The sequence below is a fragment of the Lotus japonicus genome, chromosome 3 (assembly GCF_012489685.1).
Source record: "Lotus japonicus ecotype B-129 chromosome 3, LjGifu_v1.2".
In the NCBI taxonomy this organism is placed as follows: domain Eukaryota; kingdom Viridiplantae; phylum Streptophyta; class Magnoliopsida; order Fabales; family Fabaceae; genus Lotus; species Lotus japonicus.
Genome location: NC_080043.1, coordinates 82473716 through 82486409, shown reverse-complemented (window position 1 = coordinate 82486409; position 12694 = coordinate 82473716).

The following is a 12694-nucleotide window of genomic DNA, read 5'->3' as shown; positions in this document are numbered from 1 at the left end:
CCGGTTGTGCTGACACACGCAGGTCTATCACTGGTTATTGTATGTTTCTGGGTACATCATTGATTTCGTGGCGATCCAAGAAACAGAACACTGCTTCTCGTTCATCATGTGAGGCCGAGTATCGTGCCATGGCAGCTTCAGTTTGTGAAATCCAATGGCTAAGCTACCTATTGCATGATCTTCAATCTCCTCTACAGTCACCAGTCTCCATGTATTGTGACAATCAGTCAGCTATTCATATAGCTCATAATCCAAGCTTTCATGAGAGAACGAAACACATTGAGCTGGACTGTCATATAGTTCGTGAAAAATTGAAGCAAGGATTAGTGCATCTTCTTCCAGTTGCATCTTCTCATCAGCTTGCAGACATTCTCACGAAGCCTTTGACTCCAGGACCCTTTCGACACATCTTCTCCAAACTGGGACTGTTTGATATACACTCTCCAGTTTGAGGGGGGCTATTACATAGTGTAGATAATGAGTTTTACCTTTACCATCTTTCCTTTAGTTACTGTAAATAGTTAGTTACTTTACCACTAGGATTAGTTACTAGTGGTTAGTTAGTTAGAGTCGGTTGATTACTCTAGTTAGTGTTAACCACTCTAGTTAGTGTTAGTTAGAACCATGGTTAATTGCTTTACCTTGTGTATAAAAGAAAGCTCTCTGTACAATTTACAATCAATCAATTGATTCAGCTTTTCAGTTTTATCATCTTCAACCTTTCTCTACTTCAAGATTTCTTATCTACCGGTGCGTGCTTCTCCTCATCGATATGGTATTGAGCTGGACCTCTCTTGTCCCTGATGTCCTTCAGAGTCAGAGAATGTACATCATGTTTTACTGTTTTGTCATGTGATTAAACGATCATCATTCGCCTCTCCTTTAAGGTTAAGGCTGGAAAATGATTGTTCTATTCATGTTTTTTGCAGGATTTTATTGCACAAGCTAGCCTTCATGGCATTGATTATTTTCTTGCTCTATTGTATTCCATTTGGAAAGCTAGGAACAAATTGTTATTCTGTGTGGACCAAACCATGTTGGACTCAGTGTTACAGTGCGAGACATTCATGCGTCCTTCCCTGGTGGAGATATTGTAGATACATATTCCCCTGGCCACCCGGGCGCATTGGAGGCGCGTTTTCAGAGGTGGTGTATTCAAGCTCAACTTTGATGTATGTGTTTCAAAGGCATGTTTGGCAGGTTTTGGATGTGTTGTTCATGATTACAATGGTGAGGTCTTGGCAGTGACACTATTAAATGTTATGTATTGAAGTCCTTTCTCACGTGATTGCTCAAGTTCTCTACTATGGATGTTTGTTGGCTTTGGCTCCTGATCTTGGATTCCGCCACGTTTGCTTTGAGACTGACCGGTTCACTCTCTTTGAGGCTTGGAAACAACCCCCTAGTGATAGCTCTTATTTTGCCACTATCGTTAGTGATTGTTGTGATTTAGTTTCAAATTTGATGTTTTTAATTTCTCTTATGTTCATAGAACTGATAAGCATAGTGGCTTTTTTGGCCAAATTTTTCTTTTACATGGGTTTTTTTGTTTGGCTTGCGGAAGCTCTTGATGGAGCTCTTCATCTGCTTCAAACTGACGTACTGGCCTTAGCGTGTGTTTCTACTGCTCATTATGTTTTCAAAAAAAAAAATTTGGTGATACCAAGTATTTCATAGCCAGCAGTCATGACTCATGAGACTAATCTCCTTGAGACTCCGAGATCACTATAACTGGTTATGTCTCTCCCAATAAGTTATTCTTACACGACACTCGGTGATAAAACCCTCAACTAAATGCTTAAATAGCCTAATTATTCACCTATTGTGTTAGACCTTCTTGCTTAATTGACTTGACTTGTTGATGAATTTATTATTGCACCATTTACTTGCACTATAAATAATGTTTAGTTTGTTAGAAATTTTAAATATGTAGGAGTATTACGTCATTGGATTTAATAAGTGATCTAACCGGTTAACATCTGAACCATTTTCCTCTAGTCTCTGAATTCAGCACAATATTCAAATATTGCCTAATTCTTGCAGAAATTTTGTGACACTCCAATCAGATTGACCCCAACCACATTTGACCAGAGAAAAAAACCCCCATTGACCCCAACCCCAGCTTCAGCGGAAGCTTCACTGAAATTATATCCCTTTGTTATTCGCATTTTGTTAACTTGTTGTGGCCCATTTTCCATGATATTGTAATCACACTTAATCAACCCAAAGAAGCTGTATTTAATAACAGAAAGGTCAGAGAAGACATCTACGTACTAGGGTCTAGGGAAAAAGAAACAATGGAGGGAAGGTCGCTACCAACAAGAGCAGAGTCTCAGAATGGAGCATATCAAAGAACAGAATCAAGGTACCAAAACTTTAAGGGGAATTGGATGGAAGAGATGCGAGGTTCCCTTATGGTGGTAGCCACAGTTATTGCAACCTTAACCTTCCAAATTGCTATAAACCCACCAGGAGGTGTTTGGCAAACAGACACAAATAGCCAGCAAGGTTGTGCTCCTGATAAAATATGCAAAGCTGGAACTTCAGTGTTAGCCTTTGGTGATAGTGACCAAAAGTTGAAATATGAGATTTTTATTCTGTTATGTACCATATCTTTCTCAGCATCTCAGACCATAATCCTGTTAATGATTAGTGGATTTCCCCTCCGTAACAGGGTAGTTATGTGGGTGCTTATATTAATCATGTGCACCTCAGTGTTTTGCACTGCAGGGGCCTATTTGATAGCTATTTGGATGGTGCTGAACCCTGCTAGCAGAACAGTTGTTCGGATCACACGGTATTATATACTGTTTTGGGTGGGATTAATTGTTTTGTTGTGTCTGGTTCTCTTCTGCCGCTTTGTGTTTTGGTTACTCAAGCAGTTCTTCCGCTTCTTATGTTGCTGCTGGTGAAGGACTACTTCAATTTTATTGGTTGAAGTTTGATGTTTTTCAATGTTTTGCTGGTTCCGAAGTCGGTTGGTGAAACATTCTCCAAACCAACAAACTACTCCGACGGGTTGAAACTTACAGTGCACACATATCAAAATTGTGTATATGGATTTTAGTAGCTTAGGGGTGTTAATAGTTTTGATATTTCTTGTCAAGGGTTAAAGCAAATAAACCACCTCAGCTATAGAGGTGTGCTCATTTTGGTTCTTTTGTATGTAATTGAATGGAAGCTGGATATATCACACAAGTTTGCTTCCCCACAAATATTTGTTCATGATTAATACTAAAGTTGTCTGGATGTTTGGTTTTCAATTGCTTCACAATTTCTAGTTGCTTCAGATTTAACCATCCAAAAGAGATATTTGTCTTTCACTTGAAAAGTTTTTTGTTAATTAATTTTAAATGAATACATCTAACTTATAACTTGATCAAGAGTCAATATAACTTCATACAAATTACTTTACACCAAAAAGAGACTGGTAGGTGATTGAAATATCTACAAGTATAGAGTGTCATGAAAAGTCAACGATTGTCAAGTAAATAATGGTTCAATTGAAAAAATGATTTTAAAGACGTGTATAGAATCACTATCAGTCAATGGTAAAATGATAAAAAAAGATGAAGTGCGATCGATTATATGAGATAACGATCTGGTTTCTAAAATTTGTTATTATTACTATTTTTAGAGAAAAGATTAAGTGTTCAATGTTCTCAATAGAACAGGTGGGAAAAAAATGAACAATGTTGTTTTGAAGAGGAATAAAGCCGAATTAGTATAATCAGTGAAACGGTGAGTTTTTCAAGGCTGCATGTAAAAATATAAGCCTTAAGTGAAGGTTTAAGGTGAAGTTGAAGCTTAGAATAGTCAAACAGGGCCTATAAGCAGATAAGTGCAGCATGAAGTGAGGTTGACATAGATCACACAATTTCTACAATTATAAATGAAAGATCCCTTGGTGGTATGCTTTGGACTTAGCGTTTTGTACTCTTTTTCCTCACTAGGTTTTTCTAAGGGGGTTTTTCCTAGTGAGGTTTTAATGAGGCAAATTTCTAAATCTAACCTCCTAGGGGCTTTCTTTCATTTACAAGTTGAGATGTAATTTTTCACCTAGCTTATTTTAACTCTTTTTGTATTGAGTTGAAGTACCCCTTGTACTTCACTTCAATATAATTTATTGCTTATAAAAAAAAAATGAAGATCCCTCAATTGGGAATTGGGATATAAAATGAGCAGCATGCCCCGGCCCAACCCTTTTTTTTCTTGATGAAGGCTACTAAGCCTTGAATCTGGTGAAAGGTAGGACCTTTTTTTTTGAATATGATATTGACCAAAAAAAATATGTTGAATATGATAAATATATTACCCACCTATTCTCACCAAGTGTGGTCCTTATGTCACCGATGGCTAGGAGTTCTGACTGCACTTCCAGATTGTGTTTCAGTGCATTTCTTGCAGTTTGGCAATGATTTTCACACACTAAAACAGCAGGGCCTGATGAAGACAGTTTGGCTAGCAATAGCATGGTCGTTATGGTTACATAGGAACAAAATTGTGTTTAAGAATGATCACAAGGATGCAGCAGTTGTTATAGAGTTAGCTCAAATGAGAGCTTGGAATTGGATAAGGGTGAGAAACAAGAACTTCAATTATTCAATTTATGACTGAATCTCACAACCGAGATTGTGCTTGGAGAACCTGTGATCTCAGACTTGGATTGAGGGCTGTGGTTTTGATTATGTGTGTGCCTCTTTGCTGTCATATGAAGGAGCAAGTGTGGAATTGTTTTGCTGTTTTTTGTGCCAAAGAGTTCCAAGTGCATACTGCCCCCACAACCGAACATTTATGGATATGTCACTGCTCGCTGCGACGTAGCAACTTGCAAGTGAAAAGCGAGGGCGATAACGTTAGGGTTATTTCGTAGCAAGAGAGAATGAGTGAAAGAGCGAAAGTGCATGAGAGTGAGACGACTAGGGTTCACTTAAATCTAAAGTGAAGTGGGTTGGACTCTTTTTTTCACTTGCTGCTAGATTGAGAGTGATAATGGGCTGGACTCTTTGTTTTTGTTAAGTATTTCTCTCGTTTGTTTTGATTCAATTAGGCTAGATCTCAAACCGAAATCGACTGCGGAACACCATAGAAAACCAGTTTTTAACACTCGCTTAACTTGTTTTTCAACCCAAACTGTCCAAAAGGATAAAAAAATGACTTGACTTTTACAGTTACGGATCGGGCCGATTCATTTTGGACAATCCTACCTAAAAGCATGTTCTTGTGTTTATTGCATCTCGACCTTCCTACTAGATACTCCCTCCGTTCCTATTTAACTGTTCACTTTGTGTGGAGGCACACATATTAAGGGTGTAATTAATATTGTTGATTTTTAGAAAAAATGAGTATTGTTTTCCTAGTTTACCCTTTTTCTCCTCATTTATTGTTATGTTAAAGACATTATATGTAAAAACATCATTTAATGCTCTCTTGAAATGCTAAGTGAACAGTTAAATAGGAACAAAAAAAAATTTCTTCAAGATGAACAGTTAAATAGGAATGGAGAAAGTACTAGATAGCATCATAGCATGACGTATAATAGTGTCGTCATGACACTAAGGTTGGCAATGGGCCCTGTGGGTGTGAGTTTGGTCATTCCCACACCCGAACTTAACACCTAAACCCAAACTCAAACTCAAATTCAATATGGGTGCAAAAATTAAACCCAAACCCCAACCCTTGGGTTTCGTGTTACCCAAACCCAAATCCAAACCCGATGTGAGCACTGAACCCGCAAAAAACTCAAATACCTGATCCGGAAACAACATGAATATAAGCTCATTAAACCCCGTCATCTTTGCAATAGAAAGGAAAAATTATAGTTCATGAATATAAGCTGATAAACAGCATGATTCATGGATTTATAAACATCTCAATTTTAAATGTCTAATTAGACTTCATTCTTCAATATTCTTCTAATTAAACTTCTCAGTCGAAGTCTTCAACAAACAACAACAACCACAAATAATATAACAAAATAACAAAAACAATCACAAATTCGGGTTTGGGTTTGGGTTTGAGTTCGGGTTTAATCAACCCCACACTCAAACCCAAACAAGTTTTAAAATTCGGGTGAAACCCAAACCTACACCCAAACCAAAAAATATCGGATTTCGCCTAAAATGTCGGGTTGGGTTCGGGTAGGACCCCGTGGATTTGGGTTTTCTTGCTATCACTACATGACACTGACATGTAAAGTTGAGGACAAATGGATAATTGAGTGAACTAATTGGTCTCTAGCTAGCCCGCGCTATGTCAAAATAAAAAGATTTTAAGTGAACAAAGACCACACAACTTCAGCAAATTAACTAGAATCTTCTCTATATATCCTGCATCGATTTGGCTTGTGATTTTCAATGTGAGTGAGCCAATTACAGTTTGAATAAGCATTAATTATTGATAATATAAGTACTCATCTACAATTGGCGGCTAAAAGAGGGCGAAGTTTCTGGCCGTATAGAAAATTGTTTAGGAGATGAAGATAAGGTGAGTATTAGTCTATAAGAGATATTAATTAACTTATGTAGTGGCGGATCCAGCTCCGGGTCAGGGTTCAAATTTTTTAAAACGAACACATCGATAAAAATATAATTAAAAACAACTGTAATATACTAATACATAAAAAATTATACAAGTCATAGTTGTCCTCTACGTAATTTTATATTTTGAAATCGTTGAACAACTTACACTAACACTAGCAATCATTTTCTCCCCTCAATCGAGGGAAAACTGAATAAAGTTAAATCTTACATAAAACTTGCAGAAAAATATAAAAACGACTTTCTCTTATCATTTTACTTACTAACAAAAATAGCAGCCAAATAATTAAACAGAGAGGAAAAAGTATCAGTCACTTGAAATTTTTCATCTGCAAATATTTATGTATATATGCACTTGCATATGCATGTATGATTCACTAATATCTATCATTTTAGTATCACTTTTGACATTCAATAATTTCTTGGACTTTTAGGGACTGCAATTGAACTTCTATTGTGCTATACTGAATTTATGCTCCTTCGTTATGTTTATAGTTATTGGTTGCCTACAAATAAAATTATCAAGTTTGACAAATCCAATTATGAAAAACTTTGCGAAAAGAATCACTTCTGGTAACCGTTGAGTACTACAAGAGAATGAGTCAGTTGTCATAAATATAAGCTACCTATTTTTTTTACATCGGAAATATAATTTGCACCCGCAAGAATCGATCTCTGAAATCGATCTCTGGACCTCCCCTACCCAACCCATAGTCTCTCAGCTCCTACCAATTGAGCTATCCTGCGGTGACAAATATAAGCTACCTATTGACTACATAGTAATATAAAAAAGTATACATAAAATACTGAACAATTTTATTAACCAAGAAATTGGAATAGCCGAATAGGAATATTAACAGCGGTGCTTCAACTCATTCATATAGTAAAAAAGTATTCACTCCTTCAGTGGAGATTACATGTGATGATGATGATTTCAGTGCAGATTACTTCACTTATCCCTAATCAGCATTTTACAAAATATCTTAGTTTAAATTGACTAATTGAGGTGAGAAATCTAAACTGAAAACACCAAAAACATATACTATTTTCATTAAAAGTTTCCAATTCAAGAAAGATCAGACAAATGAATAATTCGATTATCTTCAAGAACTATGTAATTAACTAACTCACTAACTCGAATCAGAAGAATTGAACAAAAGAAACATAATTTGAGGTTGAACTATTTTGCAGACGATAATTCTGATTGCAGTTCTCACTTCTCAGTTGGGTGAGACTTGGGGTAGCGAGAGAAAGAGGGTGAGTGGCTGAGTGCGTGTGTGTGTGTAAGAGAGAGTGGGAGGAGTAAGTGAATATGAGTCTTTGGTGCAAATATGTGCAAAACTTGGTCTACTAGTATAATTTAAAATTTTCGTGGAGTTTAAAAAAATATTAAATAGAGGTATAAGTGAAGAAAAAATATTGTTCGGGAGTTCAGATGAACCCCTCATATTAAGGTGCATCCGCCGCCACTGGTTATAAGCAATTTAAATATACAATTAATTTCAGTATATATAAGCAAGGTAGTCAAATCGAGATACGTATCGTGTATCGCTAGACCCTAATTCCGTGTCGCGTATCGTATCGTAACGTGTATCGTAAGATACGGACACAAAAAAAATTAAGTCATAAATTAAATAATATACTAATATATTATCTAAATATAGTTCAAAATAATCAAAGATCCAAGTCATAAGTAGAAAAATAGTCTCACAAAGTTCAAGTTCAACCTAATTCCAAGCCATAAGCCAAACTAAAGTACTAAACATCAAAGAGATGAAATTAAATGTCCACTCCCTAATTCCAAGCCATTAAAGGGCTGCTGAAGTTGAACGTGAAACATGAAAGGGCTGCTGAAGTGAAGTTGAACGTGAAATGGTGAAAGAATCAAAGAAAACATCACTTTTTAGAGCAATTTACTAATTTTTAATGAAATTAAATGCCCACTCCCTAATTTTTTTAGGGGAGTAAGATGAAACGACATTTGAAAAACTGTTTTTGTATCGTATCGGGATACGAATCGTGCGATACTCATGCGATATGCGCGATACAGGTCACGATACGAACACAAAAAGATACATACATGGGATACGTATCGTTTGGTTGATTTTCGTATCGTATCGGGATACGTATCGTGCGATACTGACTACCATGTATATAAGAGATATTAACTAACTTAAAATTTTGTAAAATTAAAAGTCGCATAAATAAAAATTTAACAACTTGTTTTCCTTCTAACCGTAGAAAATAGTACTACCTGATAACAGGTAAGTAGGTAACGAATATAATAATAATCATTGGTGATTTTTTTTCCGGGTATATGTATAAATTTACAAAATTGTCAATTTAAACACTAAAGAGTTCAATTCTATCTGATTATTTTATTAGAAAAATTGCACTCACATTCTCTCAGATTTGCATCAATAACACTTATGCCCCCTTTAATTTGTGAAAAAACATAAACCTCCCCTCCGTTAAAAAAAAGTTAAACACTGATATAAATTAAAAAAATGTAAATGCTTTGTTTCAAGCAGTGTTATCAGACTCGGACCGGTGATCGACTCGGTCGAGGTACTGGGTCAATGAGTCAATGGTTCAACCACTGGGTCACTGGTTGAACCGTTTAACTCGGTCGATACTAAAAAAAATTAAAAAAATTCATAATACCATAATAAAATGTCACAAAATACCATACACACAAAAGCAATAAGGAATTTTTTACCACAACAAAATGTCACAACTCACAAATAACTGAAATAAGTTTTAAACATCATCAAACAACATCGATTTTACGCTTTAATCACAACAAAAAGCGAGAAACAAGTTTAAAACAGAATAAACAACTAAGATCTTGTACATTATAAGCTAACAAATGATATATGCACATGAAACAACTTGTATATAATCCAGTTTCTGATTCAGGCTAGCTAAAAAGATTTTCAATTTTTCAATTTTTTACAACACCAAAGCTTGTTATTCATATTCTTTAATTTGTCCTCAAAGAAACGACAAGAAGACTTTGCAAAGAAATTATATACAGAACAACTTGACTCATTCTATATTAAAAAATTAAAAGAATTAATAATACTAACTAACATTAATTAATAACTTCATAATAAAAACACACAAATAATTATTTTAACTTATTGTTAAATAAAGTTTAGAAATAGTTATTGTTAAATATATATATATAAGTAATTATTATAATGGTTGGGTTGTGTTTTAGTTATTTTGTGTAATAACACTAATCTTTACTTTCGTTCAAAAAAAAAAAAACTAATGTTTACTTGTCAAAGATTTGTATAGTATTATTTTTGTTTATATAAATACAATTAATTGTAACCATTATATCAAAAGACTTGTCTAGCCTAGTGGTAAGTTTCACAGCATTGAATCTTGAGGGAATGGGTTCGAATCCAAGCTAGACACTTTTCCAAATTTTTTTCGCAACTAATAAATGCTAAGAAAAAAAAAAGTGCTCTGTTAAAAAAAAAAGGCCGGTTCTAAGGAAAAAAAATGTTCTCTGTTCAAAAAAAAAATGCAGGGAAAAAAAAGGCTCGTTATAAGAAAAAAAATTCTGTTAAAAAAAAAAGGCTGGTTCAACCGAGACCGGCCGAGTCTCCGGTTTAATCATAAAACCGGCCGAGTTGACCGGTTCACACCGGGCGGCTTGCATGGCCGATCCGATGCTCGGCTCGAACCAGTCTAGGGTCCGGTTCCCGGCTCAACCGGTCGAACCGGCCGGTTCGAGCCGAGTTTTATAACTATGGTTTCAAGCCCTTCACGGCGCAATAGTGTTTGGAGGTTTGGGGGACAGGAAAGGAGATGGGGGAGGTGACGGCTAGCAAAGTAGCTGAAACCCTTTGCTAATTAGCGTGGTGAGATTAGTCATCGGGATAGGGAGCTGTACTAATGTAAACAACCAATTTCTCACAATAAAACGACTAGGATTTGAACCTGCACAAGATTGGATAATTAAAGGTACAAAGAGCCTTAATACCAATGAAGATATTTTGGGATGTTCTAGAAGGTCCACACGTGCTTAAAAGAGTGAGCGGTTCACTCTTTTAAAATAGGGAAAGCAGTTATTTCTTAAGAACCAGTTGATGTAAAATTTTCTTTGCTACCCATTTCAAAGAACATACCTGAATGAAGTGCGGTGGTGAAATCGTCTGAGAGGAGGAGTGCAGTGGTCAATCGGTGAAGATTTCAGACGCAGCGCCGTTTTGAGGCTTCGATCAGTGAAGATTCTAGAAGCGGCACGTTGAACCGATGGTAGAGAGGCAAAGGAAATCTGCGACACCGGTGAGAGAGAAGCAACCACCAACACCCCTCGGATGTAAATGCTTGTAGAAAAACAGGAAACATGGGTTGTGGTTAGTGATCGTTAACTGTCGTAGGCTAGTAGAATTTGCCTCTATAAATATATAGGAAAGGTTATTTGTACAAAACATAACACAATCAATCAATTAAACTACAAACTTCCTGTATTTATCTTTGCCTAGCTTTTACTTTTTCGCCTTTAAGTTTATTTATAGTCTTTGAGTCATTTATCAATCCAACACTTTATTTATATAACTTTCTGTCATTTACTTTCAGTCGTTTAAGCTTTAATATATATATTTTCGTTTTACCTTAGTTCAATAGCCTTTGTCACTTATACAAACCTCTCAATAGCGATCAATAAGAGTCTTTTGAAGTGTCTTAAGAACCTGCATTGAGAAACAAAGTCTCTTTCTCAAGTAATTGCTTGATTATGAAATCGTTACGTTGGTTTCTCTCAGTCAGCCCACGCGACTACCTTGCCCATGTTTATTTGTAAACCAACAAATTGGCATGCCAAATGGGACTTGTCTTGCTATTCAGGGTCGTGCAACCCATTAGGTTAAAAAGGTTGCTGCTTAAGGCCCCATCAAAAAATTAGGGCCAAAATTTGTTTGTTTTTTTTTTAGTACCCAAGATGCATATTAGAAACATATGGAATCATATCATAATGCTGGACTGGCTGAGGACATTTGACTCTTGGAGCTTGTATCTGGGCTAGGCCCATTTTCATCTAATGAAAATCTTTACATTGACAACAAAAAAAAAACCGTTGGAAATATATATTAGAAACAAATTTAATATATTAGATTTATTGGAAATACCTACCAGAAATAAAGATTAATAGTGGACCAAAGCAAAATAAATAAAAAAATTCCTCTTCACTAAAAATTAGCTAGTTAAAAGGGGGAGATACATTAATATTATCATCTCTTTTAAAATTATTTAACATCATCGTTAATATAATTTAAAATATTTATTTATCTCAAAAAATAAATTCCTTTATCCCTTAATTTATTTCATTTCTCTCTCAATCTTTCACTCTCTCCGTGTTTAGATGCTTACACTTCTCCTCCTGGTATTAAAACCTTAAATTCTTTTCCAAAAGTTTATATTGCATATAGAATTTTATTGAAAATCCTTGTAACATTTGCAACTGCTAAAAGAAGTTTCTAAAAATTAAAATTGCTTAAATCATGTCTAAGGTTAATAGTGTTACAAGAAAGATTGAACAGTTTAGCTCTTTTATCTATTGAAAGCGAAATGTTAAAATTGTTTGATTATAAAACTCTAATAAATGATTTTGTAGATCAAAAAGTTAGCTACAAGATTAATATAAAAAATTATATTTTATATAATATACTAAGTCTCTTTAAGATTCTTCGCCTTAGGCCCCAAAATTTATGTACACGGCCGTGTCGCTATTGCAAAGTTTCCATTGTCTTCACACGACCTAAATTGGCGCATTCAATTGAGGTCTGGACGCAAAATGGATTCTAACAACAACATAGAGTAAGCAGTAGCCATGTCATCTGTCAAACTGGTCAAATGACAAAAACCACACACGCTAACAAATTAAAGGCAATTTTTTTAAGAAATTAGTCTAGGGATGGAAACCAAATTCTCGTTTTAGTTTAGGGACGAAGCAACATTAAACTCTTTTATAAAACAATCTTATTTTAAACGTAGTAAGTCTCTTTAAGATTCTTCGCCTTAGGCCCCAAAATTTATGTACACGGCCGTGTCGCTATTGCAAAGTTTCCATTGTCTTCACACGACCTAAATTGGCGCATTCAATTGAGGTCTGGACGCAAAATGGATTCTAACAACAACAT